General features: G+C 38.2%; 1 protein-coding gene across 1 annotated transcript in view; it reads left to right on the forward strand.

Annotated features, from left to right (window-relative positions):
* Window positions 1–27716, forward strand: part of prkd3 (protein kinase D3) — a 141179-nt gene that overhangs the window by 31721 nt on the left and 81742 nt on the right. The gene's annotated exons all lie outside the window — the stretch shown is intronic.

Consider the following 27716-nt stretch of genomic DNA (forward strand, 5'->3'; position numbering starts at 1 on the left):
ATTATAATGGTTAATGAATTTCAGTATTTCTTTGCATTCGGCATGTCCTCTTTTTGGTTTAATGACAGCATGCAGCCGAGCTGTCGCAGGCTCCTAAAGGTTTATTGATTCATGTTATGCCAGCGTGATGTGAGAATGTTCCAAAGGGCATCGTGTGCACTTCAGTGGAATTAAGGAAATGTGATCTTTTGACTTTGATTTGTAATCATGGAGTTAAAAATGTCTCCTTTTACATGCACACCTGTTGCCTGATTATTACGAATAATGTAAAGCAAGATTGGAAAATAAAGTAAAATGAATGTTTATTGAAGTAAAATGTGAAAATGAAAAGGATTGATTGTGGCATTACTTTTAATTCTCTACATTTTTTTGTACGTGTTCTTTTTACAAAAACAAAAAACAAAAAAGTTTTATTGTTTTTGCAGCCTTGAGCATTCTAACCAATCACAAGTTTCTGTTGAGCTTATGAATGCAATGGCCTGTCAGATGCGTTTAGATTAGTCACCATTGAAAATTGAGTTCACCATTGAGTTTTGTTCAGTGCACTGACTGAATTATACTCTCTCATCATAAACATCAATTTGCAGATATGATATAAAAAAGAAAAGTTTACGGAGTTTCAGTGACATTATTACATTAAACAACTATATATAATGTATAATGATGCAATGTGGGGATATTTGTGGGTCCTAATAATAATAATAATAATAATAATAATAATAATAATAATTTAATACTAATAAAAAAGTAAAAAATGAATAAATAAACCCTTCTTTATGTTGGCTTAAAATACCTGGATACATATTGTATCGTTAGTTTGTGATATATATCGAATCATGACACTAGAGTATCATTACACCCCTCATTTTAAGCTTTAAGAGAATGCATTAGCGTTTAACATACCATAAAATGCACTTTAACATATGTGTGTGTGTCCTTAGTCCTTAGTTCATTTATATCCACTTATATATAATATATACACACACAGGTCCTTCTAAAAAAAATTAGAATATGTGATAAAGTTCATTATTTTGATTAATGTTATGATAAAAAATAAACTTTCATATATTTTAGATTCATTGCCCACCAACTGAAATATTTCAGGTCTTTTATTGTTTTAATACTGATGATTTTAGCATACAGCTCATGAAAACCCAAAATTCTCAAAAAAATCTAAAAAAAAATAGCATATTTTATCCGACCAATAAAAGAAAAGTTTTTTTAATACAAAAAAAGTCAATCTTCAAATAATTATGTTCAGTTATGGCGGCCTTAAGCTCATCCAGAGTGTTGGGTCTTGCGTCTCTCAACTTTCTCTTCACAATATCCCACAGATTCTCTATGGGCTTCAGGTCAGGAGAGTTGGCAGGCCAATTGAGCACAGTAATACCATGGTCAGTAAACCATTTACCAGTGGTTTTGGCACTGTGAGCAGGTGCCAGGTCGTGCTGAAAAACCAAATCTTCATCTCCATAAAGCTTTTCAGCAGATGGAAGCATGAAGTGCTCCAAAATCTCCTGATAGCTAGCTGCATTGACCCTGCCCTTGATAAAACACAGTGGACCAACACCAGCAGCTGACATGGCACCCCAGACCATCACTGACTGTGGGTACTTGACACTGGACTTCAGGCATTTTGGCATTTCCTTCTCCTCAGTCTTCCTCCAGACTCTGGCACCTTGTTTTCCGAATGACATGCAAAATTTGCTTTCATCCGAAAAAAGTACTTTGGACCACTGAGCAACAGTCCAGTGCTGCTTCTCTGTATCCCAAAAGTGGCTTGACCTGGGGACTGCTTCCGCAGGTCCCCCAAGGTCTGGAATCGGTCCTTCTCCACAATCTTCCTCAGGGTCCGGTCACCTCTTCTCGTTGTGCAGTGTTTTTTGCCACACTTTTTCCTTCCCACAGACTCCCCACTGAGGTGCCTTGATACAGCACTCTGGGAACAGCCTATTCGTTCAGAAATTTCTTTCTGTGTCTTACCCTCTCGCTTGAGGGTGTCAATGATGGCCTTCTGGACAGCAGTCAGGTCGGCAGTCTTACCCATGATTGCGGTTTTGAGTAATGAACCAGGCTGGGAGTTTTTAAAAGCCTCAGGAATCTTTTGCAGGTGTTTAGAGTTCATTAGTTGATTCAGATGATTAGGTTAATAGCTCGTTTAGAGAACCTTTTCATGATATGCTAATTTTTGAGAATTTTGGGTTTCCATGAGCTGTATGCCAAAATCATCAATATTAAAACAATAAAAGACCTGAAATATTTCAGTTGGTGTGCAATGAATCTAAAATATATGAAAGTTTAATTTTTATCATTACATTATGGAAAATAATGAACTTTTATCACATATGCTAATTTTTTTTAGAAGGACCTGTGTGTGTGTGTGTATATATATATATATATATATATATATATATATATATATATATATATATATATATATATATATATATATATATATATATATATATATATATATATATATATATATAATATGTGAGAGAGAGAGAGAGAGAGAGAGAGAGAGAGAGAGAGAGAGAGAGAGCAGTGGTTATATCCTCATCTGTAAATGTTACTAATTCACGCAAGTATTTTCCTTTTGCATGAAAGCGTGTCCTGACTGTCTGTTTAAACTTCACTGAACGAGCGGCAGGCGTGCGTCAAACAGACAGAACGCAGTTGACAGGATTTTTCTCCCCGTTTTTCTTTAATATCATTTTAATTTTGTCATAATCTTGCAGCCAGAGCCTGTATTAAGTTCCTGTTTTTAATTTAGGAATAATTAGGCAATTGTTGAAGAAATACATATGCCACCATTAAACAATCTTTGTAAATAAGCAAAAATCTCACTTCTTAGTGGCACATCTTGCCACTTAATACAAAAGGTTTTTTCTGACCCTGGTGTAAAGGTGCAGTCACATTTACCGTTGTTTACTAGATTTCGACTGTGCAATCTGGAATTTGCTTTGGGATCAAGCTGCTCACATGTATTTTCCATGTTGACCAATAAAAAGCTGCTTGGTTTAAAAGTGACTTCTCTGTGAGCTGTGTAATACCATACAACGTTATTGACAATATACCATTTTTGTGATCGTACCTTAAAGGGTTAGTTCACCCAAAAATGAAAATTCATTAATTACTCACAATATTGCTATAAAACCCATACGACCTTTGTTCATCTCCGGAATACAAATGAAGATATTTGTGATGAAATCTGAGATCTCTCTGATCCCTCTATAGACAGCAATTTAAATACCTAATGCACAAGTTCAGAAGGGTAGTAAAACATCATTAAAATAGTCCACAATTTATTAATCAGTGCTGTTCTTTTTCTGGAAAAGTCTGTGTGAAAGCAAAGCACCTATTCTCTGGAGAATAATCAGTCAATGAACTGTCCTTGAACTGAAGCACAGGTGGGGCATGCAGCTAAATAATGATCCGAAACATGCAAGCAAATCTCAGAATGGTTGAACAACAGCAAAAAGTAGCATTTTAGAGGAGCCATGCTTGACCTGAAACATGGAGTTCATGCTTGAAAGCCTAATGTCACATGAGCTGAAGCAGTTCTGCAAGGATGAGGGAGCCAACATTACAGGAAGTGTTTAGTTGCAGTTTTTGCTTCTGAAAGTAGTGCAGCCAGTTAGTGACTTCACATAGGGGTGTTTTATAGATTTCTGTTAACAAATGCATGAAAGATGAAGGGTTACTTGTGCATGCAGTGGTTCTGGTTGAAAATTTTGACATTCAGCATAAAAATGCAACAAACCCCCAGAAAATCAGGGTTGTGGTTGTAATTTGTATTTTCTGCCATTCAAAATCTCCATCTGCACTTTCAGTTTCAGTTGTTCTCCGGTATGTTGAGGTAGAAGAGTCAGAGGTGATGGATCAGCCGTGTGTGTGTGTGTGTGTGTGTATGAGCATGTTGCAGCGGGACATTGGAGTCACATTGAGTCAATTGAGTCAACTTTATATGCTTGTGTTTCTTCCTAGCCAGTAAATCCTATGCATAATTAGATTTCATGATGTTTTAAAGGGATTGTTCACCAAAAATGAAAATTCTGTCATTATTTGTACCACCACTCCATCAACACAAATACAGATATGTATTTCAAGAATACATATTTTTTTTATATATATTTTATAAATAAGTAGGGGTCGACTGACAATTAATTAATTGTTTTTATTCATTTTTGTGATAGCCGATTCCAATATCTTAGGGAGCAGGGTGGCCAATGTGTATTTCATTTTAATATAGTAAAAACAAATGCATAATAATTGGTCAAATGTAATCTATAATTATTTTACATAATATTTACTTAATTAGAAATCATTTACTAATAAATTATAATATAAGAAACATTTTTACAAAAAAAAAACATTTGATAAAAAATGAAATGTATTATACTTTAGATGGAAACTTCTTGCTTCTGTAATACTATTATAGTATTTTTTACAAATAAAGAAATTGTTGGAAATATGAGTTGAAAATACCAGTTTGTGAAATTAAATGTTTATTCAAATTAGGGATGTCAACGATTAATCGATGATCGATTAATTGTCGATAAGACATTTAATCGATAAGACTTATCGAACATCGATTAAGAAGGGTCATGCGCGTGCGTTCGGCTCGGTTTACTAGTGTGTTTTGGGTCATTGTCTTGTTGAAACAACCGTTTCAAGGGCATGTCCTCTTCAGCATAGGGCAACCTGACCCCTTCAAGTATTTTAACATATGCAAACTGATCCATGATCGCTGGTATGCGATAAATAGGCCCAACACCATAGTAGGAGAAACATGCCCATATCATGATGCTTGCATCTCCATGCTTCACTGTCTTCACTGTGTACTGTGGCTTGAATTCAGAGTTTGGGGGTCGTCTCACAAACTGCCCTTGGACCCAAAAAGAGAAATTTTACTCTCATCAGTCCACAAAATGTTCCTCCATTTCTCTTTAGGCCAGTTGATGTGTTCTTTGGCAAATTGTAACCTCTTCTGCACATGCCTTTTTTTTAATAGAGGGACTTTGCGGGGGATTCTTGAAAATAGATTAGCTTCACACAGACATCTTCTAACTGTCACAGTACTTACAGGTAACTCCAGACTGTCTTTGATCATCCTGGAGGTGATCATTGGCTGAGCCTTTGCCATTCTGGTTATTCTTCTATCCATTTTGATGGTTGTCTTCCGTTTTCTTCCACGTCTCTCTGGTTTTGCTCTCCATTTTAAGGCATTGGAGATCATTTTAGCTGAACAGCCTATCATTTTTTGCACCTCTTTATAGGTTTTCCCCTCTCTAATCAACTTTTTAATCAAAGTACGCTGTTCTTCTGAATAATGTCTTGAACGACCCATTTTCCTCAGCTTTCAAATGCTTGTTCAACAAGTGTTGGCTTCATCCTTAAATAGGGGCCACCTGATTCACACCTGTTTCTTCACAAAATTGATGACCTCAGTGATTGAATGCCACACTGCTATTTTTTTGAACACATCCCTTTCAACTAATTTAACTAATTGCCCAATTGCACAGCCTTAAGAGCGTGCATATCATGAATGCTGGGTCTCATTTGTTTTCTGAGAATCTACTGAACCTACTGGTAACTTGTTTGCCACGTAGCAATAAAAAATATACTAAAAACCTTGATTATTCTGGTTAGTCACATTGTACTGCTATTATTTTGAACAAGACTGTATATATAATATACAGGTCCTTCTAAAAAAATTGCATATTGTGATAAAGTTCATTATTTTCCATAATGTAATGATAAAAATTATACTTTTATTGATTTATTGCACTCCAACTGAAATATTTCAGGTCTTTTATTGTTTTAATACTGATGTTTTTGGCATACAGCTCATGGAAACCCAAAATTCTCAAAAATTAGCATATCATGAAAAGGTTCTCTAAACGAGCTATTAACCTAATCATCTGAATCAACTAATTAACTCTAAACACCTGCAAAAGATTCCTGAGGCTTTAAAAACTCCCAGCCTGGTTCATTACTCAAAACCGCAACCATGGGTAAGACTGCCGACCTGACTGCTGTCCAGAAGGCCATCATTGACACCCTCAAGCGAGAGGGTAAGACACAGAAAGAAATTTCTGAACGAATAGGCTGTTCTCAGAGTGCTGTATCAAGGCACCTCAGTGGAAAGTCTGTGGGAAGGAAAAAGTGTGGCAAAAAACGCTGCACAATGAGAAGAGATGACCGGACCCTGAGGAAGATTGTAGAGAAGGACCGATTCCAGACCTTGGGGGACCTGCGGAAGCAGTGGACTGAGTCTGGAGAAGAAACATCCAGAGCCACCGTGCACAGGCGTGTGCAGGAAATGGGATACAGGTGCCGCATTTCCCAGGTCAAGCCACTTTTGGGCTACCAGACCTGCAAACTTGTCGTTTTTCGGCGACAATCGCCGTTTTCTTGGTCAATTGGGTCATTTACGTGAATCACATAGAGCCGAAGAGTTGTTTTTTGGGGGTCTACTAGACTAGACATGCAAAACATTATTGGATAGTTCTTATAACGGACATTTCTTTGGGCCAATCGGAATCTTAGCTCACTTGCGTCAGAATCTTGAAGCACACAGCGTCAACTGAGGTCGCCATTGAATGAGAGGCTTGGCTACCACACGAGTCTGACGGATGGAAGGAAGCCAGCTTAGTGTTCAATTCAAGCATGGCCGTAGATTACGGGGGGGACGTGTCCTCCGCACTTTTAATAAAGTGTATTTTCATCCCCCGCACTTTTACTGGGTCTCCCCGATCCTATAGTCGACCCACTCCGAGCGGGATTCGAACCTGCGTTACCTGCTTGAGTGGCGGGCAAGTTAACAGGGGCGCTAAAGACCGCTTTCTCTACCTAGGTTGATTGCGCGCTTCTTGAGGTCACGGGCAAGTGTATTTATACCATGATTTATACATAGAAACCAATGTGAATACAGCAAGATTTTAATTCAGAGACAAAAAATAATCTATGCATGACCTGTCATTTTATTTGTATCTAAATATTAGGAGGGCGCTCTCACAGAAAGTCCAAAGACTTTGTCACGCTGGAGCTGCAGCTGAAGGAAAACAATCATTATGAGCTGAAGAGTGACGACGACAATCAGACGATCGCGACAATATATGCTTTATGTGTGTTTTTCAAGCCATCTCAATGTAGGGTATTTATTGAAAATAAAGTAGGCCTATATCATATGAATAATGCAGTGCTAACTGACAGCTTTTTAAATTTTTATCTTCTGCTCTACAAAGCTGCATTTATTTAATCAAAAATACAGTTAAAACAGTAATATTGTGAAATACCATTACAAATAAAAACAGCCTTTTCTATGTGAATATACAGTCCCTGACAAAAGTCTTGTCGCTTATCTATTTTCTAGAAATACCTGATATTAACCTGACTTTTAATTAATTAATTGGTGTTAGAAATAGCTCATATGAAAAGCTAAAACCCTCCCAAATGATGTTTAATGCACTGAAATAAATAATGTTCACAGAAGAAATATTTATCATTTAATCAAGACAGAAAGGTCAAATTTTGGCAAGACAAAAGTTTTGTCGCCTATACAGAAATTGAACAAATTTACTGCAAATACAAAAATATAGCCCCGTTTCCACCACAGGAACTTTACCCAGGAACTAGGAACTTTGGGTGGTACTTCGTGTGTTTAGACCGCAGGAACCAGGGTATAAATGAAGTTCCGGGTAAATATTTCCCCCTCCAAACGGCCCTGCTCGCGGGGTAGTACTTTTTCAAAGTTCAGGAACTTTCGAGGGCGGGACTTGGGCGCTGAACATGCTGATTGGTTGAGCTCACGCAGCATTTAAAAGTCTTACACGCAGCGCTCATGTTGACAAGAGAGGAAAGTTAATTTTTCTGAGGGGTTAACTTTTTATTTCGTAAGTTATAAGATAATGAAGATAATGTTGGAGTAATGACACAGCGTATATTGCCCCAGGCAGTTTTTTACTTGCGCGCCTGATAGAAGAATTATTATTTTTTCTGAGATGATTATTTAAACAAATAAATAGCTTATAATAACTAAATCCACTAAATCTTTCAATCGGTACACACAAAAATGATTACTGTCCGCTAGGGCTGTCATTTTTGAAAAAAATCTAATTCGAACGGATATCAAATATCAAGCAAGGCATTCGAATATATTCAATTATCTACAACGCCGTCATCTCCAGCAGCTGGAATGTGTTTACGGATGCCATAGCAACTCTCAACGGCCACCAGGACTTTACGGTTTTATAAAAGCTATTCATTTGTTGTAAAGTGTAATAATCATCTCAGAAAAAATTAATTCTAATGTCAGGCGCAGTTGAAGAAGTTGATTGTTTGCTTACATAGGCTTAGGGACAGTGTCATTATGCCAACATTATCTTCATAACTTCTTATGAAATAAAAAGATTATCCCTCAGAAAAATGTATTTTCCTCTCTTGTCAACTTGGTGCATGAGCGCGACGTGTGCTCTTCAGTGGGGCGCGCGCTGTTGTCACATAAGGACGCACACTCAAAAGTAATCCGGTCAGGTCATTTACATGGTGAAATGTTTCGTTTGATCGATTCATGAAAAGATTTATCCACCCATCTCAAAACGATTACAATTTCATTCAGTTTGGGCATTTTTATTACGATTGAGGTGTTTATATGGAGCATTTTCCTTCAGATTGGACTTTTAAACTGATTACAGTGCTCCATTTAAACGCACCGACAGTAAAAAAAAAAAAAAAAAAAAAAAATTGCGCTACATGGCACTTTAAAAACCGGATAGTTTATTTATAGTTCGATTACGGATATTTCACGTCATCTTCGAATGCATATTCGAATATCGAATAAAAAGTGACAGCCCTTGTCCGTCACTGGCTTGGAGGAACAGTCGCGTGCAGTCCTACATCACCGGACTAATTTGCCTAATCTTCTCGGAACTTTATCGCGGTCGAAACGCAGACAGCTGCAGGTCTGGGGGGGAGAAAAGTTCCTGTAAAAAAGTTCCTGGTACAAATTGTTCCGGGTAATTTTGGTGGAAACGGGGCTTATGTCAGCAAATGAAGTTGTGGTGCTGTGAGATCCAAATTTAATATCTTGTATGACTTCCATGAGCTTGAAGGACTGCATCCATGCGGTTTGGCAAGGATTCATACAATTTATTGATGAAGTCATCAGGAATAGCTAAGAAAGCAGTCTTGCATGCCTCCCAGAGTTCATCAATATTCTTTGGTTTCGTCTTCCATGCGTCCTCTTTCATCCTACCCCACATATGCTCAATGATGTTCATGTCTGGTGACTGGGCTGGCCAATCCTGGAGCATCTTGATCTTCTTTGCCTTGAGGACCTTTGATGTGGAGATGGAAGTATGCGATGGAGCACCGTCCTGCTGCAGAATTTGGCCTCTTTTATGGTTGGGAATATAAGAGGTAGCTAAGATTTCTTGGTATTTTAGACTATTGATGTTGCCTTCCACCCTGCAGATCTCTCGCACACCCCCATACTGGATGTAACCCCAGACCATGATTTTTCCGCCACCAAACTTCACTGTTTTCTGGGTGAATCTCGGATCCATTCGGGCACCAGTAGGTCTTCTGCAATATTTGCGGCGACTGTGGTGTAATTCAACAGAAGATTCATCTGAAAAATCCACCTTCTGCCACTTTTCCAGCATCCATCCTTTTAGCAGGCTGTGGGCCTTGGCAAATGCCACACGGTTTTTCAATTGTCTTTTGTTTAGTGCTGGCTTCTGGGCTCAATGGGCTTTACCAAGCTGTGAATATTAGAATACTTTTTGAAAGTTTAGTTTTTCACTGAAACATTATCACAAAAGCTGGTGGGATTAAAATGAGCCATTTCTTGTAAAAAAATCTTGATTAGAAATATATTTCAGCGGCACTTTAGGTCAATTTGTACACAAGCGACAAGACTTTTGTCAGGGACTGTAGTAAAGTGTAATTTATTCATGTGATCAAAGCTGAATTTATCATCATTACTCCAGTCTTCAGTGTCACATGATAACATTCACTAATCACTCTCATATGGGGATTCTATAATCAAGAAACATTTATGATTATTATCTGTGTTGAAAACAGGTGTGCTGCTTAAAAATGTTGTGGAAACCATGATACATTTTATTTTTCAGGATTCTTTGATGAGAAAGTTCAATGGACAGCATTTATTAAATAAATTATCTTTTGTAATATTAAAAATATCACTTGTGATCAATTTAATCTAGCCTATGTCTCATCAACAAAAGTATTAATTTCTCTCTTTTTTAATTTTACCACAAATGTTTGAATGGTATGGTGGTTTCCGCAAAAATGAAGCAGCACCATGAGCAGCAAAACTGTTTTCAACACTGATAATAATCATAAATGTTTGTTGAGCATCAAATCCTAATATGAGAATGATTAGTGACACTGAAGACTGGAGTAATGATGATAAATTCAGCTTTGATCACAGAAATAAATGACACTACTATATATTCACTGTCACCTTTTTTACTCTGAGGAGTTTGCAGGTCTGGCTACAGAGAAGCAGCACTGGACTGTTGCTCAGTGGTCCAAAGTACTTTTTTCGGATGAAAGCAAATGTTGCATGTCATTTGGAAATCAAGGTGCCAGAGTCTGGAGGAAGATAGTCCATGGGCCAGACGAGATGTCGGTACCACTCAAGGTGGCAAAGGTTGCTTATACTTTTTGAAAAGATACATGTCTGTAGTTAACATTTTTGTATGATAACCCTTCTGGAGTCACAGCTAAATTAGTGTTATCAGCTGTTAAAGTTACACCCCCCCATTGAAAAAACACATTTTTGACACAGGTGCATACCTTGTTATTGACCTTTATTAAAGACACATTTACATATTTTATGTTGTTATGTTTGGTATCATTTTAAAGGGGACAGTCTGAGCTTTCATTCAAGTCCTTTTATGAACACTTTGGAAAAGTACAGCCTACCCTGGAGCTCATCAAACTTTAAATCACACACATTTTCCTGCCATTTCCGCCTAAGTCATCTTTTGTCTTTTAATCCTGTGGCATCAGAGAGCATCAGAGATACAAAATGTGAACACTGTAATACTGACATGACTCTAAGGATTCAGAAAATGTATAATTTCCTCATATTATCTCATTTTGATGGGGTGGTTTTCAGCCTTATATCAGACATGGCGTTTTTTTGAAGAAAACTAGTTTTGCCAAACTCTGAGGTTTTAATCCCATTGGCCTCGGACTTTCATTTGTGCTCAACCATCTTATGAACTCTGTGATTTGAATTTGACATTGCTGGTCTGGTCATTACTGTCTGACCACTTCTGTTTGATATGTTGCCTGGGCTTCAGAACTCTGCTCTAGAATCTTTGCTTCAGACAGTAACAAAAAGTATGCTTGTTGTGTGAGGAATGGTTTCTTTGGTTACAGAGTGTTTAAGGTCGTGCTCATGCTCCCAGAATGCTGTACCAGATCTGTAGGGTTTAATATTTGACGGTTAGTTGACAGTTAGGCACAATGAGAGTCAACTCATCAACCTATGTCAGTTAGGTAAGCTTTATTTCTGTAAAGCCAAAGATAACAGTTAATATGGCAACCAGCAAGGAAGCAAATGACAGTCCAGAGCCAAAAATGGAGTGTATCATCCACTGCTCTAATGATAAAGATAAGTTGGTTTCACTACAAGGAGTTGACTCCTGGAAAACTCTGCTCAGGGCAGCTCAGATACGGAACCACACACCAATTTTAGAAATGGAAGAAGACCTTCCTGAGGGAAAGATTCCAATACTTTATTACCACAGAAAGTGTCGCAGTATCTTCACTATGAAGAAACTTCTTGATGGCATTCTTGAAAAAGAGAAACAAAGTGCTAGTGGCTCTAATGAAAAGAAAGAATCTAAAAGAGAAGCTAGACATGTCTCAGCAACATGTAGGACTTACAGCGAGGAGTGCATATTTTGTCAAAAAACTGACAAATATGTAAAAGGACAAAATAAAAGGGAAAAAGTGGTACAGTGTAGAGAACTTCGCGCTGATGAAAAGATACGAAGTGTAGCCACACAAAAAATGGACAGTAGAATACTGGCTATTGTAAGTAGAGACCTTGTAGCAGCAGAGGGACACTACCACAGATCTTGTTACAGATTGTACACAAAAGAAGACATCCCTAAAAATGTGTCAGCCTGTGATGAATGTGATGTTGAAGCCCAGTATGATGCTGCTGTACAATCATCATTTGATGAACTATTTCAGTTCATCAGGGTGGAGCTTTTTGCCAACCCTAAAGTGATGTCTATGACTGATCTAACTTCCAGACTGACTGCTTCAATGGAATCCAAAGGAATCATCCACGTCAAAAATGCAACCAAAAAGCACATACGGCGAAAGCTTGAGCATGAGTTTGGTGGAGTACTCCACATCATCCCTGACAATAATGGAAAACTCCTGCTCTATCCAGATAATTTGTCCATGAGGGAACTTGTCAAAGAAAACCACAACCTGAAAATTAAAGACAAAGATGCTGTAGCGAGAGTAGCCATACATTTGAGAGCAGACATCAAGGAACAAGATGTTCCTCAGTCCTGGCCACCTGATGTTAAATCAGAAGAAGAATGCCCAACCATTCCAGAGTCACTTCGCGTTTTCCTTTGTTATCTACTCACAGGTTGTCATGATGTTCTTCATGCAACGCAGAGAGTTCAGAGGCTTGTGCAATCGTTTGGTCAAGATATAGTATATGCAGTGACATGTGGAAGTGTAAAACCCTCTAAGCATATCATTCTCCCCTTTAGTGTCAAGTCATTAACAGGCAATGTAGAGCTGATAAACATCTTAAACAGACTCGGTCACTGTGTGTCGTATTCACAGCTGGAGGAGATTGACACAGCCCTCTGTCTCCAAAAACTCATTTCCACTGAAAGTGATATAGCTTTGCCCACTAACATCCATCCTGGCCTATTCACTACTTTAGCCTGGGACAACATTGATCGCTTGGAGGAAACAGTCAGTGGTATGGGAACATCCCATAGAGTGAATGGGATAGCTGTGCAAGCAAAGAAATCTGACCAAGATGCTGTCCAACCCAAGCCAGCTGTTTCCAAAACAAAACAACGGAGCATCAGTGCACCTGCAACAATATTGCCTTCTTACAATGCTGGACAACGAGTGGGTCCGCCACAAAGCAAATGTGCAGACATCAATACTGCAGCCAATACTCAGCTTGCTCGAAAAAAGAACCTTATTTGGGTGCTTGCACGCTTGCCACAACAAGAAGAACAGTCAATCAGCAGCTGGACAGGCTTTAACATCCTAACGCGAGACAAATTGGTGGTCATCCCCAACAATATAGGCTACCTGCCCACAATCAATGCTCCAGCAACACAAATGGCTACAGTCAAAGAGGTGCTCAACCAGTCATTAAAGATCATGCAACAGTTAGGCCTGAAAAAGATTGTTTGTGTCTTCGACCAAGCTCTTTATGGAAAGGCTGTTGAGATTGGATGGAAACACAGTGAGTTCCAAAACATCATTCCCAGACTTGGTGTATTCCACACAATTTGCACAATGTTGGGAATACTAGGGAAGCGTTTTGAAGACGCTGGACTCCGAGACCTCTGCATTGAATCTGGTGTTGTAGCAGAAGGTTCTGTTGCTGGTATATTGGATGGTCGCAAGTACAACAGGGCTGTGCGACTACATAAGCTACTCTATGAGGCATTCATGCGGCTAGCATGGAATGGTTTCCTGTCCTGGTTGGAAGATAACCACCCAACCAGCAGAGGTTACCTCGAGGAAACACAGAAGTCAATTCTTACCCTCAGGGAAGAGGTTTCAGAGGATGCATTGAAGGAGGTCCTTGAGAGCAGCCCTTGTACACGCATCATGGAGCTTTTCGAAGTATACTGCGAGTTTCTCAGAAATGGAAATGGCAGTCTTTCTGCATTCTGGATGTCTTACTTGGACATGGTGGAAATCTTGTTGGGGCTCATAAGGGCATCGAGAGAGGGAGATTGGATTCTTCACCTGGCGAGCATTCGAGCGATGATTCCTTGGTGCTTCGCATATGACAGAATAAATTATGCACGCTACCTTCCCTACTACTATGCTCAAATGTTGCAACTGCCCTCCACACACCCAGATGTGTTCAAAGAATTCATGGAAGGTTGTTTCTCTGTACAGATGGGCTCCACCAATACCTTTGGTCGAATCCCTGTTGACCAAGCCATAGAGGAAACTGTAAACAAAGACACCCAGACAGCTGGAGGTACAAAAGGATTCAGTTTGAAGCCAGGAGCTGTGACCAAATATTACCTAATGGCTGAATACAGATCTTTGTTCCTCAGACAGCTGAGAGACCTGATAGGTCAAGGCAGCTCCAAGCTGTCCCATCAAGATCTACAGGCTTCACGGATCATCAGAGATGAGAAGGATGTCAAGTCTCTCGTTGACCTTATGGAAAATAACTGGCTCAATCCTATGGCCCCCAATGGCATTGATTTGGTTAGCCTCTCAACTGGCTCCATTGCTCCTCCTGATGTGACCAGGGATCTCCTGAGAGCCTCTGAGATCGGGGAAGAGGCTTACCAGATATTTAGACAATCAAGACTAGAAGAGGACCCAACATCTTTAAAATTCCTTGACAAGATGACCAAACAAGGCCTCAAAACATTCTCCAACATCAACACAAAAAGATCTCATGGAAAGAAAGGACAAGATGTTGTTCTCAAGGCCGATAGAAATCTGTTTAGCCACATGATCCTTGTAGCTGAAAGCAGAAATGTTAATATGAAGGATGTTCTCTCTCACCCCCTTGGCCCGCTGCCATGGGCACTCGCCAACACTGATGGCACCTTACGAAAAACCAACAAGGCTGCACTTGCTAGAGAACTCGAAAAGAATGTCTCTCCAGCAGAACACATCCCAACACCATCTGCTTGCATCATTGATGGGATGAGCCTTATTCAAAAAATGAATGGCGACAACAGAACCTTTGCACAGGTGGCAAAGTCAGCGTTGCTGTCGGCCCTGCAAGAAGGTGAGAAAAGTGAGAGACTAGATGTTGTTTTTGATGTCTATCACCAAACTTCCATCAAAGATGCTGAACGAGTAAACCGGGGTGCAGACTCTGCTCTCCAGCACAAGAACCTTGTAGGTGGACACTATGTGAGACAGTGGCGGAAATTCCTTTGTAGTTCCTCCAACAAGAACAGCCTAATCAAGTTTCTAGTGGCAGAATGGAAGAATCCACAATACAGACAATTGCTGCATGGCAAAACTCTGTACATGACTTGTGAAGAAACTTGTTACAAGCTGACAAAGGAGAAGTGTGAGGAAGTAACAGAGTTGCACTCGACACACGAGGAAGCTGACACACGTTTGCTGCTGCATGCATTGCATGCATCTAATGCAGGCTCAAAGTCCTTAATCATCACAGCTGAGGACACTGATGTCATGGTGCTTTGTCTTGCATTCCAGAAAGATATCGCCTGTCCTATTTTTAAAAAATGTGGAACACAGAATCGTACCCGTTTTGTTGACATCACTAAACTGGTAGGCTCAATTGGATATGGCATGTGTGATAGCCTAATTGGTCTACATGCATTCACAGGCTGTGATACGGTCAGTGCATTTGCAGGTCAAGGGAAGTTGAAACCCCTGAAGATGCTGAAAAAGGACACCTCATACCAAGACACCTTCAGTCAACTGGGGAAGTCTTGGAATGTAACAGAGGATCTTTTCCAGAAAATTGAACAGTTTACCTGTTGCATGTACACCGCTAATAAGAGCACAGGTAAAGTCAATGAACTACGTCACCAGCTGTTCCGTGCCAAAAGGGGAGCAATTGAGTCTAGCCAGCTGCCACCATGTAGAGACTGTCTTTACATGCATGTTCAACGGTCAAACTATCAAGCAGCAATCTGGAAGAGCTGTTTACAAACTTCACCTGTGGTGCCAAGCCCAACTCTGCATGGTTGGACCATCAATGATGGCAAGTTGGCCATTCATTGGATGCGTTCTGCACCTGCACCAGAAATGGTGTTGGAGCTGCTTTCTTGTAAGTGTGTGCGTTCATGTAAACTTCCAGATTGCACATGCCTGTCAAATGGACTGTCCTGCACAGATATGTGTAGATTGCAAACCTGCAGCAATCAAAAACAAGCTGATGATCCACAGCCCAAATTTGAACTTGGGGGATCAGATGAAGAAAGTGATGACCTGTTTGAGTGAAGAGTCCTGCTGATGTTCTGAAGGTTGATATTGTTATTAGTATTATTATCATAAAGTTTTAGATTTTGTTTGTATTATTACCATTGTACATACAATGTGTGTTTGCACAATACCTGACAAATGTAAACTTTATTGTTGGTTTTTCATAGTTGTAAAATGATTGTGAAATTATTACCATTCTTTCAAAAAATATAAAATGAGTGTGAATCAATCTCAATGACTTTGGTCTGCTTACTATTTTGACTTCTTTTTTCAACAAAAAAAAAAAAAAAAAAAAAAAAACGCCATGTCTGATATAAGGCTAAAAACCACCCCATCAAAATGAGATAATATGAGGAAATTATACATTTTCTGAATCCTTAGAGTCATGTCAGTATTACAGTGTTCACATTTTGTATCTCTGATGCTCCCTGATGCCACAGGATTAAAAGACAAAAGATGACTTAGGCGGAAATGGCAGGAAAATGTGTGTGATTTAAAGTTTGATGAGCTCCAGGGTAGGCTGTACTTTTCCAAAGTGTTCATAAAAGGACTTGAATGAAAGCTCAGACTGTCCCCTTTAAAATGATACCAAACATAACAACATAAAATATGTAAATGTGTCTTTAATAAAGGTCAATAACAAGGTATGCACCTGTGTAGGGCTGGACGATATGGCCAAAATTTATATCACGATATATTTCTTAATTTTGGTCGATACGATATATTTTCGATATCGATATGAACTATATAAAAGCTTTAGAAAAACTACCAAGAACTGCCACAAAGGATTTCTGTACCTACAAACTTCTGACAAATTAATTTGCCAAGTCTATGAAACCTCCTCCTATAAAACTATATAATATTTTAGAAATAAAAACGGTACAAATAAATTAATGTTCACCTTTTATTTGTATTTAGCCTTTATACGAACAAGAAATGTGAAATCACCATCAAATAAACAAGACTCTCACTTCGCAGATGCAGTTTATTGAGCATTTTATTTTAAGTTATAAATTTCAGTGAAGAACGATTCATAGCGCTATATTCTCCTTTTATGCAAAACTGTACCTTTATCTACTGATGCACAAAAAAATAAATAAAATAAGACTCAATTCAGTGGCCTATTTGTGCTCTGTTTGAGATGATTGCACGCTGCTTTTTGCAAGGCTTTAAACAGGAGAAAATGATACATTTTCGTGAAGCCATGTCTGACCGTCTTTCACAAGCTTTGAAAGGTAATTTAAACGAGAATGAACGCATTGGTGTTAATACATGACATTGTGTGCAAATGTGGAAAGTATTAAAACAAATGTGCCACTTGCCTCTTACATAAATAGTCTACATGGATTATTTGTAACGCTTGGCATCGTATTGTTAGACATTAGATTAATGCATCTATGTCGATGTATTGTTACACCCCTAGTCGGCACCTCTCCGGCACAAGTTTAATATCAGCCCCATTCGCACGGGATTCGTATTATCTGGGGACCTCTGGTGATTTGTAATAATTGCAGAGAATGTCTGTGATCTTAATCCCGTGCGAATCGGCCATGTCTGTAATTTGTAAAGTAAAAATTCCCCCGCAAATTAGCCTACCTACCATATTTCGCCGAACACCGAGGTCCTGTGATAACATTAGTCCCGTGCGAATCGACATCTCTGTGATTTGGCCAGGATTAGGCGGATTGTATATACTTTTTGCAAGCTTTTTTTCTCCCTGTGAGCATTTCTATCTTTATCTTTCACGAAGAATAAAGTCTGCATTCATAATGCGCACCGTTCATTCCCGTGCAGCCGCGCCCACACGGATTATACTTTCACTTTAGAATGAGTAGCCTATCAATTTGAGAGTAATCTGATTGAATGGTGTGTTTAACATTAACATCAACACTGTTCTTAATGAAAAACAGAACAGAACAGTATAGTACAATGACAATCTTGTTTAAATAGGCGCTTTTACATTTAGTTTTGAAACTGAATCTTCCGCCGTAGGCTATATTGTCAGCTTCCTACTCGTGATAAATGAAATCTGATTCCTGCCGCTGGTCTGAGCTCAGTTCATGGCGTCTGTTCGCTAACTGAACGAAATTATATTTATTTATTAGGCTACTGTAAAATAATCAAAACGATATCGATGCCTGTTTATGATTTCATACAGCTATCTATAACGAACATCATATCCGGGAGAAGTCAGTAAATTCGAGTAAAATCACAGGCTTTGCTTATCCCGTGCGAATGCGCCACGCAAAACTCAGATGTGGAGGAGTCATTTCTAAATCACAGAGGTCCCTAGATAATACTAATCCCGTGCGAATAGTGCTTTAGATAGACGAACCACTTCCACGCCACTAAAGAAAGTTAGTCTTTCTTCTCTTATCAACTATTTATTTCTCCTTACTTGTGGAAGCTCGTTCAGTCACATGTGTTGCGGTCAGGGAAACTCTCTTTGTAGCTAAAACGTGCCGCGTTGGATCTATCAGCCTATACTGCTGCTGAGCACTGGCTGCGTGTCCGTGGTGTAGGCCTACGTCATCACGCAAGAAGCCAGTGTTCTGCTCTTTCTGATGGCATGCGCCCTGAACGTCAGTCATATCGAAATATCGGAAATGTGTTTAAAAATCATATCACCGTTATTGAAAAAAATTATATCGCGATATATATTGATATTGAATTATTGTCCAGCCCTACACCTGTGTCAAAAATGTGTTTTTTCAATGGGGGGGTGTAACTTTAACAGCTGATAACACTAATTTAGCTGTGACTCCAGAAGGGTTATCATACAAAAATGTTAACTACAGACATGTATCTTTTCAAAAAGTATAAGCAACCTTTGCCACCTTGAGTGGTACCGACATCTCGTCTGGCCCATGGACTAAGACTGGAGAGAAGGAAATGCCAAAATGCCTGAAGTCCAGTGTAAGTACCCACTGTCAGTGATGGTCTGGGGTGCCATGTCAGCTGCTGGTGTTGGTCCACTGTGTTTTATCAAGGGCAGGGTCAATGCAGCTCGCTATCAGGAGATTTTGGAGCCCTTCATGCTTCCATCTGCCGAAAAGCTTTATGGAGATGAAGATTTCGTTTTTCAGCACGACCTGGCACCTGCTCACAGTGCCAAAACCACTGGTACATGGTTTACTGACCATGGTATTACTGTGCTCAACTGACCTGCCAACTCTCCTGACCTGAAGCCCATAGAGAATCCGTGAGATATTGTGAAGAGAAAGTTGAGAGACGCAAGACCCAACACTCTGGATGAGCTTAAGGCCGCTATCGAAGCATCCTGGGCCTCCAGAACACCTCAGCAGTGCCACAGGCTGATCGCCTCCATGCCACGGCGCATTGAAGCAGTCATTTCTGCAAAAGGATTCCCGAACCAAGTATTGAGTGCATAACTGAACATAATAATTTGAAGGTTGACTTTTTTGTATTAAAAACACTTTTCTTTTATTGGTCGGATTAAATATTTGCATGAGTTGTATGCCAAAATCATCAGTATTAAAACAATAAAAGACCTGAAATATTTCAGTTGGTGTGCAATGAATGTAAAATATATGAAAGTTTAATTTTTATCATTACATTATGGAAAATAATGAACTTTATCACAATATGCAGTCACTTTCACTTCTATGTGTCTGTGTGTGTGTATATATATATATATATATATATATATATATATATATATATATATATATATATATATATATATATATATATATATATATATATCCCTGAAATTTTGCAAGTTCTCCCACTTGGAAATCATGGAGGGGTCTGAAATTGTTATCGTAGGTTCATGTCCACTGTGAGAGACATAATCTAAAAAAATATATATTTTTAAACTATTTATTTGTATGATACAGCTGCAAAGTATTGGAACACCTGTCTATCAGCTAGAATTCTGAAACTCAAAGACCTGTTCGTCTGCCTTTAAAATGTTTACCTCATGTCCACAAAAATGTAATGGTATTGGTACCGACTACTGGAATTTCGATACCATGACATCCCTAGCTGGCAGCATTTATTACCCAATTACTGAACTATTATTTGGAGGAGTATTGTACACTACAGTTTTGTTCATTCATAGGATCTTTTGACTTTTGTAAGACAAGTAAAAAAGAGAAAAAAGGTCAATTTATAATGTTTTGTTTCATAAAGCAACTGATTTTCACTGATTAACTGATTATCCTGGCACAGAACACTTATTTTTTGAGAGTTGTTTAAGTGAGAGAAGATCCTATTGTAATGTTTACAAATTTATTTTATAATAAAAATAAAATTTTGCTTTAAAGAAAAAGTGGATTTTTTTTTTGTATATGCGGTCAATTATAGTTCTTAGAAAGAAAATCAGAATCGGCAAAAATCAGTTTTGGCCGATCTCACTAACTAAAAAATCGGAAATCGGAATCAGCCAAGAAAATTGCAATCGGTGCATCTTTAATAACTTGTTAAAATGTTTTCAGTGTGTGCATCTGTTCTTTTTGTACATGTGCATCTAATTTTAACAAAACCATGTTAATATTGATAACTGTTATAAATTGGGTCACTATAATCGTGATGTGAAATTTCATACCGTTTCATCCCTATTGCAATCGCACAGGCTTCCTAATTGGACAGATTGATATCCCTGAAGTTTAATTGACCTGATGTAATACTGTGATGATTAAGTGCTCCCTTATATCTTTTGAGAAGTGCACATAAAAGCTTTGAATAAAGTGTTAACAAAAAAAAACTTTATAGCTTATTTTTTTCCACAACCACTTCGGAGCCCTGTACGGGCAATGCTGCCCACAAAAATTGATCAAATTAAGACCTCTAAGTAGGCAGTATGTTATATGAGCAATGGATACCTACCCCCAGATACCGAAGCAGCATGTTCATTGTTTTTCCTTAAAAATTGTTGCCATGGTTTGCATATGCAGTCATCTTTTCTGTGGGCTGTGTCATTGGCAGATAAATGTTGCGTAAATGTTAAATTTACACCATATAGTTTGAAATCACACACAGATAGTGTGGCACTGTCACAGTTTAAACTCTTACTGCCCAGAAAGAAAGACAGGCGTCAAGATTTTTGTTTTATGTTTTAATGCAGCTCAGAACCAAAGACAACAACTCCTAACAGAAAAATCCCCACATATCACGGAGACACAACAATGGAGCCACTGTTAGTGCACAAAAATGGAGATTTCCTCCTATTATGTTAATAGTGGCAGGTTCATACAATGAAAACCATATGGAGACCTCACTTTCTCAGAGTCCTGAAACACCCTGCTAACTTTATCGAATATAATAGTCTGCACAGATTGATGAAACGCTGTTATATGGTGTTTGCATTTCCTGTCTGTCAGGCAAGTAAGTGATCTGCACAGCTGATAATCACACCACAAGGAAGTTTAAAAGGCCTTCAGAAGCTCAGACATAATCTGGTTCACAAGGGGGTTCACAATGACAGTGCTTTGCAGCAAGTCAATGAGATGAGGGCATGTTCAGTGACGCAACAAAATGTAGAACTTTATACCAGTGATGAGGAAGTACACAAGTCAAGTACTTGAGTAAAAGTACACATACCCTATTAAAACAGATACTCTTTTTTAGGTTTATGGGAGTAAAAGCACAAAATTACTTGTTTTTTTTAAATGTACTTAAGTATTTAAAGAAAAAAGTACTCTTTGAAGAACCATATATTTATTCTAGCCAGCACTATTTAGACTTGTTAGTTCATACATGTATTGCAAATAAGCAAACCTTTTTTGTATTTTCAAACCTACAAGATTTTCATTTAACTTCAAAACACAAATTAAAGGTGCAGTAGAATGAAAAATGTAATTAACCTTGCCATGGTGAAATAATAAGAGTTCAGTAGATGGACACCACATACTGTAAGTCTCAAACACCATTGCCTCCTAGTTCTTATGTAAATCTCGTAAATCAAAAACTCCACGGAAAAAAAGTGCTTGTAAACATAATGCCAACCGTGACGCAAGCGCTGGGGATCATTTATATGCACGCATCTAACATTTGCATCTGTCCAAACATGTTCATTGTCAGGCGGAAATTAAGCGAATCATCAAAACAAGCTGCTTGTCTTAGAGACAGGCAGCATTGTCTAGATAACGCAAGATGCTAACTACAGTAACAATAGGAATCATCAAGTACCATACCAAACTAAATAGTGTCTAATGACAAAGGGTAATATTATTTTGTATTACAAAATACAACCGTAGATACTTTGCTTAGATCATTCACTCGATCTTTCTAGCAAACATCACCTTTTCCACCATATAAGTTAAAACGATAGTCATTTGACAAGGCTATTCATTTTGTAAAAATATAAGTTATATTTATATTTTTAAGAACTGAAGTATGGTGTTTCCTATGATGTTTTTGCCTATTTGTATTTCAGATTAGGCTACATCAGTCACTGCGTAAAGTTAGCCTACATTGTGACTAACGTTATATAAACATGCAATATTGTTGACGAAAAAACACAAGTCTAAAATGTAGGCTGAATGACACTTTAAGCAGAACATCTCAAATGGAGATTGATAAAATGCAGCTTACTTGTTTATCAGTGTTTTCAGATCGTCCGTGCGCGAGAGAGAGCTCGTGCATATGGTTGCCAGATTGGACATGTTTAGGTAAAAACCCGAGAGTATACGGGTTTCTTTTCACAGAAAAGCTCTGTTTGGGGGATTTAATTACTGAAATCTGGCAACCGCACAAATGCAAGCTCTTTCTCGCGCGAGGATGATCTGAAAACACTAATAAACAAGTAAGCTGCATTTAATTAATCTCCATTTGAGATGTTTTGCTTAAAGTTTCATTTAGTCGGTCTGTGTTGTGTCAGGACGGTCAGGACTCACGAGCCGCACGCCAAAACTCAAATACATTCCACGAGATTGCACACTCGTACTATTGATACGCATTCACATGTAATATAATGCGAGCTGCAAATTAAAGCTTGGCGAGCCGCATGAGCCTCGCGAGCCGCGCAATGAGTAACACTGCCATAGCATAACAGCTTTAAGAACTATTTTTGTAATAACAAAAATAACTGAATGTTTAAATACAAAAATGCACCAAAAATATATACAGCTCTGGAAAAAAAATTAAGAGACCACTTAACATTGAGAAATCAATGAGAAATCAATGTTAAGTGGTCTCTTAATTTTTTCCAGAGCTGTAAAAGTACAATTTTCAAACAGATTAAAGTGCAAAAGAATTAGGCTATAAAGAACAACAGGTAGGCTTACAAATTACAATAAGGTCTCATTATTTAATGCATTCACTAAGATTGAGCAATAGCTACATTTGGTACAGAGAGTATAATGTTTTTAGTAATGTTAGTTAAGAAATACTGATCATTGTTAGATTTATCTTAGGTCCATTAAAAACGTTATTTTGATTGTAATGTTATTAAATAGTAACTAAGAAATTAACATTACTTAAAATAATTAATTCTTTATAAGTATTTTTCATTGTCAGTTTGGTAATAATGAATTAACATGTTAACTAATGAAGTCGTATGTCTCAAATTTTTACTGAACAATGACAAATAATTAGAACCGTTCTAATCATTAGGGCATGTTGTAGTCCAGATTAAAACATAAAAATGTTTAAGTTTGAAATTAAATAGCCTATTAAATCTTTAAGTATTAAGTATTTGGTGCTGTGATGAACAACATTGAGATTTAAAAACTGCACGCGTTTTGTTTGTTTGCTGGTTTCCGGGGTAAGCGCTGCATTCTGCAGTTCATCAGCGCCCTCTGCTGTCACTAAGCGGCGTCTCCTTCACTCGTTCATGTGCTTCTCATATAACATCTGAGCGAGTGTCCCTTTGACGCAGAATACAGCGTGTTGAGCATTTATACTGTTGATGGGCAAAGAATGCTTGAGTGTATTATAAAAAAAATATTAATTGTTAATAAATTATTATTTACGATATTGTATTGTACAATATTGTGCATATTCATTATTGTGATAAATCGCATTATCGAAAATCGGCACATGTCTACATGAGAGCAGTTTTTGCTATCTTCGAGTGTCTTGTTTACCATCAGTAGATTTGGCTTGTTTGGACAGATGCAAATGTTAGATGCGTGCATATAAATGATCCCCAATGCTTGCATCACGGTTGGGTTTATGTTGAGAAGCACTTTTTTTCTGTTGAGTTTTTGATTTACGAAATTTACATAAGAAATAGGAGGCAATGGTGTCACAGTATGTGATGTCCATGTACTGAACTCTTATTATTTCACCATGGCAAGGTTAATTCAATTTTTAGTTCTAGGGCACCTTTAATTACTACACTAATTGTAAAATAAATATTATAAAATAAAATATTAGAAGAAAATATTAGCTGGTTTGTGTGGAAATATTAAGAGCTCCATGAACCATGTGACTGCGTGCGCCGCCGGGAGATGAACGCATGTAGCAACCATAGACCTTAAAAAAATATGGATGTTGTGTCCGTGACGTCACCCATAGGATTCTGAAGTGCTGTTTTGAAGCGTAAAGTTCAGACTACCGGGCCATTGCCATCTTGGCAGCACGTCTGGATAACAAAAAATGGGCAAAGAGGCGGACCATGGGTGGAGCTTAGATGATGCGATGCCTAACAGACGGCAGATAAACAGCTATCCACCTGTCACTCAAAGTGACAATGCCCTTCATTTTGCAGAACTTTAAGGCTTTATATAATGTAAACGAATTAGTTGAGTCCTTTGGAGCCTGTGTGCCTGTGAGCCCTAGTGGCCAGTCAATGATTTAGTTTTTTAACATTCTTAACTGTTTTGCCACATTGTGCGCCAAAATGCTATTTATTTTTTAAATTTCGTATAAAAACTTTAAAAGCTTAGACTTTGTTTCATATCAAAAGCAGGTTTGGCAATTTGGCGTGAGATTTATTTGGGCAGAGTGAAAGAGTGTGCGTGCGTGCGTGTGTGTGTGTGTGTTTGTGTGTGTGTGTGTGTGTGTGTGTGTGTGTGTGTGTGTGTGTGTGTGTGAGAGAGAGAGAGAGAGAGAGAGAGAGAGAGAGATGTGTGAGTGACGGAGGGAGAACAGGGAAAGGAAATGCAGCTGAACGAATATGCTGCGTGTTTTAGCATTAATAAAAGAAATGACTAACGAAACACTATGTGACAATTATACAAAAATGCAATCTTCCTACCCAAAAGTTGTGGTTGTTGCAACAATATAGCAAGTTCTTGAAGAACAAAGAAAAGCACATTACATAAAATATCTGGCAGGTCTGTTAGTTTGCATTTCCACTCCAAGGGCCCTATCTTGCACCCAGCGCAATTGACTTTGTACACCAACGCATGTGTCATTCCTATTTTGCACCCGCGCAAAGTGCGCTTTTCCCTCCACAGAAGCACGTCGCTAAACTAGTGAATGAACTTGCGCTCCCTGGGCGGTTCAGCGCAAAAAAGGAGGCGTGTTCCGGCGCAAACAATCCCTGGTGCTATTTTGCTGTTCCATTAAACAGTTGCGCCACTGACCAGAAAAAACCTAGTCTAAAGTCAGTGGCGCGTTGCGCGCTGTTCATAATGCTATTTTAAGGGCGCATGCTTGACCATAATGTATAGCGTGCACAACGCGCATACACTTTGCTCATGTAATCTACACAGATGCAACAGTTATTTTTGCAAATTATAAATTATTACACTAAAAAAATATTAACACATGAGATGACGGAAATCATTGGGATGTGCCACGAAGATGTGAAAAAAAATAGGCATAAATCTAGCTTACAAATTATTCAGGCAAATTGTAGTAATTAGGGATCAGACCTGTTTGCCCCATATGACACAACTTCTCTGTCTTTCACTGCTCTTACAAGAACATCAGTCTCCTCGGCTGTGAACCGCTCCTGGCGTGCGCCTGGTAAATACGCCATAATAATATCAATCCATAATGGAACTTGCGCACCTGCTTTTAAAGGGAATGTTGGATGCCGCTCTGATTGGTTTATTCACGTTACGCCCAAACCACACCTATGAATAATGAAGCTACTTCAGACCAACCCATTTTAGATTTGCGCCGAACACAAGAGCCATTTATCCCGCCGGGAAAATAGCAACAGCGCCGAGACCCGCCCACAAAGTTACTTGCGCTTTGACACTTTCAGATCGTTAAAATAGGGCCCCAAGACTTAATGCACAGATCTATTTTGACATACAGTATCAGTATCAGGGAGTCTGAAAGCAGTCGCTTATCATTTGTCAAAGTAGCAAGATGAAAGGGTGATTTTGGCTTACTGACTTTATAAGCAAAACTGTGTTTGACTGCTTTTCTGCAAAACAAGACATCATTGTTTGGGCTTGGACTGAATGAATACACGTTTCACAGAATGTTTTGTGTCATTTTTCATAGCCAAACAGAATGAACTGGAATGACACCTTCATGAATGAATGATGATCTAGTTTGTGAACAAGTATCTGCTGACTGTCTCATGTGAGTCAGTCTCATTAACAACAATTCATTACATGAATTTGTAATGTTTTAAAATGACTTAAGGATCTTTTATTTAGACTACTAGTGTTGTCTTTGTTCTATAGTTTGATATGTTCTACCTAGTAGTTGGTGGTAAAAAAAGATAAATCAATCTCCTTTGTTGTAATTTGTGGAGAAAACACTCATGATGCTTCAGCAGTCATTCATGAGTCTGGCACAAAGTATGTGTCTAGCCAGGTGTGAGTTTTCAGTACCACGAAAGTATAGCTTATACCAGTGTTCTTCACTATGGAAGCTTATAAAGTCATGGCTAACCTGCTCTGTAGAAGTTCTGTAATACATACAAAACCGGTCAAAAGTTTGGAATAAATAAGATCTGAATAATGTTTTTTTTTTTTTTAAGAAGTCTGCTTTAATTGAAAGCAAGACTGAATTTATTTGATCGAAAATACAATAAAAACTGTAATATTGTGAAGTATTATTACAATATAAAATAGTTTTCTATTTGAATATATTTTAAAATGTAACTAATTCCTGTGATCAAAGCTGAATTTTCAGCATCATTACTCCATTAATGTCACATGATCCTTCAGTAATCATTGTAATATTGAGATTTGGTTCTCAACTATTGTTAATTCTTTGGTGCTCAATTATTAAAGGGATAGTTCACCCAAAAATGAATATTCTGTCATCATTTACACACCCTCAAGTTGTTCCAAACCTGAATGAGTTTATTTGTTCTGCTGAACACAAAATAAGATATTTTGAAGAAGGTTTTTAACCAAGCAGATAGAGCAACCATTCACTACCATAGTTGGGGAAAAAATACTATGGTAATGAATGGTTGCTCTATCTGCTTGGTTAAAAACATTCTTCAAAATATCTTCTTTTGTTTTTAGCAGAAGAAAGAAACTCGTACAGATTTGGAACAACTTGAGGATGAGTAAATGACAGAATATTCATTTTTGGGTGAACTATCCCTTTAACTATGGATTGGAAACGGGTATTACAGAAGCATTCTAACTTGACAAAAAATCCCTTAACTTTAGGACAACCCCACTGGTGTC

The sequence above is a fragment of the Pseudorasbora parva genome, chromosome 10, assembly GCF_024679245.1.
Source record: "Pseudorasbora parva isolate DD20220531a chromosome 10, ASM2467924v1, whole genome shotgun sequence".
Classification (NCBI taxonomy): Eukaryota; Metazoa; Chordata; class Actinopteri; order Cypriniformes; family Gobionidae; genus Pseudorasbora; species Pseudorasbora parva.